This window comes from Ochotona curzoniae, unplaced genomic scaffold, assembly GCF_017591425.1.
Source record: "Ochotona curzoniae isolate NIBS_2020 unplaced genomic scaffold, NIBS_Ocur_1.0 scaffold_1852, whole genome shotgun sequence".
Taxonomy (NCBI): Eukaryota; Metazoa; Chordata; class Mammalia; order Lagomorpha; family Ochotonidae; genus Ochotona; species Ochotona curzoniae.
In genome coordinates, this window is record NW_024467087.1 from 57032590 (window position 1) to 57038264 (window position 5675).

Below are 5675 nucleotides of genomic sequence, written 5' to 3' on the forward strand. Positions count from 1 at the left end.
ACTCAGACATACAGAGAGGAAAAGAAATGGAGAGGAAGATCTTCCGTCCGATGATTCACTTCCCAAGTGACCACAACCGCAAAAGCTGTGCTGATCCAGAGCCAGGAACCAGGAACCTCCTCCAGGTCTCCCATGTGGGTGCAGAGTCCCAAGGCTTTGTGCCATCCTGCTTTCCTAGGGCACAATCGGGGAGCCGGATGGGAAGCAGGGCTGTTGGGAGAACTGGAGCACATGTTGGTTTCCGGTGCATTGGAGGTGAGCACTTTAGCCGCTAGGTCAATGTGCCAGGCCCAGTTTTTTTATTTTAATTTTAATATTCATTTATTTTTTTTCCTAGAAAGGAGAGAGAGAGATCGTCCATCCCCTGGTTCACTCCCTAAATGGCTGCAACTCCAGCAGCTGAGCTAATGCAAAACCAGGATCTAGGAGCTTCTTCAGGGACTCATGTGGGTGCAGGGTCCCGAAGACTTGAGCCATACTTGGCCACTTTCCCAGGTCATTGGCAGGAAGCTGGATCAAGAGTGTAGTAAGCTAAGACCCGAACCTGTACCTATATGGAATGCTGGCGCTTACAGATTGAATAGCCTGTTAAACCATGGCACTGCCCTCCCCACTCCATAGATTGTAATTGGTATAATCTTCATACCAGTTGATGTGTTGCTATTTTCATGGCATTTTATAGAAAGGTCGTCAAGCCAAGAAAAGTTCAAAAATCGGCAAAGAACAAGTAGTCAAATGCCTAAAAGTGTATCTAATCTCTTAATTGCTGCACATCCCATTATATATACACAAAGACACGTGCACGCCTGCACACACACACACATACATCCTCTCATTTGCCTAGGTATCTGTGACTTTTTTGAATTTGCCTGTCATGATAAAGTTGTCCTAACGGCCATATCACAAATACGGTTTTTCAAATTAAGCTACTCCCTCGAAAAAATCCTTACACATGGGAATTGTTCCACATGACTTCATTTGGCTTCCCATGTGAAGGACTGACTTTTGATTCTTTTGTTTGGCACCAGGCTGTGTTACTGGGAGCTGCCGATTATGGATGCCACTGTTTTTAGCCTGTATTGCAGAGCCATGCAGGAAACGAATCCTTGTAACCTGTAGGTTACAATGCGGCTGGGGAGAGGGGAAGTTCTGTTTATCTAACATTGTGTTTTGAAGAACTGTGCAAGTGTAGTTACTGGAAAACCTCATGAAAAACATAACTTTACTGTTCCCAAGCATTTTTCTGGCATCCTTTAATTCTTTAATTATTACTGTTAATATCAATAGCATTATTTAGATAAATGAGAAATAGAGAGGGTTTTTTTTTTATCCAGATCAGAACTTTTTTTTCAAAAAAGATTCAATTATTTTTTATTAGTTTATATTTATGGAGAGAATGAGAGACAGAGAGAGAGATCTTCCATTCACTGAATCACTCCTGAAATGGCCACAGTGGCTGCAGTTAAGCCAGTCTGAAACCAAGGGGCCAGGAGCTTTGGGCCATCATTCGCTACTTTCCCAACTGGGACCTGGAAGGGAAGAGGAGCACCTGGGTCATGAACCAGCACCAATGTTGAGTCTCAGCGCTTGCAAGGTAAGGAATTAACCATTGAGCCATTGTGCTATGCCCCAGAATATTTTTCGTTTAACAAAAGATTTATTTAATTTACTAAAAGAGTTACAGATAGATTCATCATGCATGTGGTGACTCTACTTCCTTAAATGGCTGTAGTTGGTACAGTTGGGCTGATGTCAAGCAGGCAGCAAGGAGCTTCTTCCTGGTACACGGTCCCAAGACTTTGGCCCTCCTGTGATGCTTTCACAGCATCAGTGTTGCACATAAAATATTAGGATTCTTTGCCACCAAAGTAGCCAGCAGAATGGTTTTTAATTATATTTTCTATATTAAATTCTTTGCAGTTTAAAGCCCAAGGAAAGTTTTGATTTGATTTAGACATAGTTAATGGAAGAAGTGTAGACAATTTTAACACGTGTGAAAATTTGACAGTATTTTCTCAGCACACGTTCGTATTATATAGTGACCCATCGAGGGGATGCTCCAGGATCCACAATAGAGCCTGCTGTGCTCCACGTTTCCTCCACTTATCTCTTGCCACTTCATGAGTGAACTCTCACTTTTATAGTCTCTATGGAATTAAGGAATTTACTTACTTCTGTGTGGCTGATGAACAAGTGTCAAATTGTGATCACTGATTTTTGCCATCTAATGTCCTTTTATACCCGTCCTGATGGCAGCTTTAGGCAGACTCATTCATAGAGGTGTGTTAGTTGGGAAGGCAGGACAAAAGCACATTTAGCACTAGGCTTTTCCGTGGTGGATACCCTGTCGCTGCTTCAGAACACCTGCTGCTGCTGCTGTTGAAAAGTCATCGGAGTCCTTTGGCCCTGCTGCTGCTGCTGCCAGAGCTGGTGCAGGTTGGCAGCACCTCTCCAGAGCCTGAAGGTAAGGGGCAGGTGGTTTGAATGGGGGAATGCAAATCAATATTCTGTCCATCAGCCGATGCTTACATAACCGATTCTCATCAGTTGAATGTGGCATAGCTGGGTAAGCCGCTGCCCGTGACTGCAATGTTGACATCCCATATTGGGCGCCTGCTTGTGTTTCTAGTGTTCTGCTTCTGATCTACCTCCCTGCTGATGATTTAGGAGAGCAACTGAGAATGGTCCCAATCCTTGGGCACCTGTATGTACTCCGTGGAAGATCCTGATGAAATGCCTGCCTGCTAGCTTCAGAGTGGCCCAGCTCCTGGTGTTGCACCCATGTTAGGTATGAACCTGCAGGTGAAGGTCTGTATTTTTCTCAAACTTTCCCTTTTAGATAAAACTAAACAAAAACCCTAACAGCCTGCTGATGGAGGGTCGGTTTGGAGTTCCTTTTTGGGTGTTCCTCAGGCTGCACTGCTAATTCAGACTGCATGTGCCCTTTCAAATACTTCAGTTTTTGAAGTTTATGGGATTTTGCTTATTTTTTTAATTAATTAATTTGAATGGCAAAGTGCCAGGGAGAGGTACAGCAAACTTCCGTCTGCCGGTTCACTCCTCAGATGACCACATTGGCTTGGTGTGAGCTAGGCTAGAAGACAGGAATTAGAAACGTCATCTAACTCTCCCTTGTGGGTAGCAGGGGATCAAAGTATTTGTTGTTTAAGTTTTATTTCTTTGAAGCAGAAACTTTGCAGAAGGGTGAGACACAGATCTTAGATCTGTTTGTTCCCCATGTGGCTGATTCTGGATTGTCCTGATGCAGATTACCAGAGCATCCTCTGGGTTTTCCTCATGCATCCAGGGCTCCAAATGCTTGGAATATCTGTTGCATTAGCAGGTAGCTGAGTTGGAAGTAGAGCAACCAGGTCTGAAACTAGCATCCATACAGAGTGATGGTGTCACTTGCAGCCATGTTGTATCTATGTCACAATGCGTGGCCCATGCACTTGAGTCACGGTGTTTTGGTCTCAGGTGTATTAGCAGGGAGCTGCATCAATATTAAAGCAGCTAGTACTTAAATTGACGTCCATATGGGATGCCAGCCTCACACCTGCTGCCACAGCAGCATCCACAACTTTATCAAATTTTAGAATGGTGGCTTTTTATCTATTAAATCACAGAAACAGTTTTTGGCAATAGACATAGCAAGGTAATTCTATTAGGATGCTTTAGGTTAGGGCAGATAGTTGTGCATGAAGGAAACTTATGCATTTGAAGAGTTCCAAGAAGGAGAGAATCACGTGCTTTTAGGACAGAGCCTGTATCTAAGAAGGAAATGAATCTCGGCGATTCACATACTTCCACCCCATCCCTCCATCTTAATGAAATGTAGCCACTGTAAAACATCCATCTTTAAAAATGAGTTATTTATTTGAAAGAGACAGTTATAATAGGCAGATGAGAGAGATCTCCTATCCACTGGTTCATCATTTCCAAAATGGTTGCAATGGATGAGGCTGAGGCAGACTGAAGCCAGAAGCCAGGAGCCTGTGTTTCTCCTTTGTGTTTGCAAGGACCCAAACACTTGGTGCATACTCCATTTTTCCTCAAGGCCATGGATCAGCAGAGACTTGAACCTGTACCCATTTGGGTTACAGACAGCGGCTTAATGTGTAATCTCTGTTTTTTTTTTTTTAAGATTTATTTATTTTTATTGGGAGGGCGGATATACAGAGAGGAAGAGAGACGGACAGGAAGATCTTCTGTGTGATGATTCACTCCCCAAGTGAGCGCAACGGCCGATGCTATGCCGATCCGGAGCCAGGATCCAGGAACCTCCTCCGGGTATCCCACACAGGTGCGGGGTCCCAAAGCTTTGGGCCGTCCTGGACTGTTTTCCCAGGCCACAAGCAGGGAGCTGGATGGGAAGTGGAGCTGCCGGGATTAGAACCGGCGCCCATATGGGATTCTGGGGAGTGTTCAAGTTGCCACCAGGACTTTAGCCGCTAGGCCACACCGCCGGGCCCTAGTCAGAGTAATCTCTTACACCAAAGTAGCTGCCCACCAATTGTGAAGGGCAATAGTGTATAACCTGTGTATTTTGAGTACAGGATAACACTGGGTGAGGGACCACTTCATTTAGTTTACTAGAGCAGTGTGGGGTAGTATGGAGGGAATCAGGGTCCTGTGCCCTCAGTATGGAGTGGCTGAAGTTCTGTTACTCAGCCCTGTCTCAAAGGTACTATGGTTATGACCAATGTCTTTCTTTGCATCTTCCAACTTGCAGGATATGTGGTCCATTGATCATCATCAGCAGCAGCTTTTTAGAATGTTATTCTTCGAGTTTTAGTTAAAAGATTGTTGGAAAGAGAGAGATTCCCTAATGACACAGTGGTCACTGCTGGGCCTGGCTTGAGCCCTAAGAGAGAGAGAGAGAGAGAGAGATTCCCTAATGACACAGTGGTCACTGCTGGTCCTGGCTTGAGCCCTGAGCTGCATCTTGGTCTCTCACATGATTTACGGAAATCCAAGCACTTACGCCATCTTCAGTTATTTTCTCCCGTGCATTAGCAGGGAGTTGGGCCTGGAAGTGGGGTTGCAAAGGCACACACAGGCACTTATTTGTGATGTCTACATTGTGGGGAGTTTCAAAAATTTATTTTGTTGTGGGCTGCTGCAGTCATTTAGGGAATGAATCACTTGATTCAGGATCTTTATCACTTTGCCTTTCTAATAATTTAATTTTTATTTATTGTTTTATTTGCAAAGTGAGATTTACAGAGAAAGAGAGATAGAGATCTTGCTTGCATGTGTTCACTTCCCAAATGGCTACAATGGTGGGAGCTGAGCCAGTCTGAAGCCAAGAACCAGGAGCTTCTTCTTCCGGTCTCCCATGTAGGTACAGGGTCCCAAGGCTTTGGGCCTTCCCTGCCTGCTTTTCCAGGCCACAAGTAGGGAGCTAGATTGGAAGCAGGGCCACCAGGACTGGCACCTATATGGGATCCTGGCACTTGCAAGGTGAGGACTTTAGTCGCTAGGCTACCACGCTGGGCCCGATATGTGATTATTTTAATGTATGTAAAGGTGAGACAGGAACCAGGCCCTTGCACTCAAATCTTTTTTTATTTTAATACTTTAATTTGAAAGAGAGAGGGAAGGACAGACAGAATCTTTCATCTGCTGTTGTATTCCTCAGATTGCCGCAATGGCTGCAGCTCCGGGTATTATTA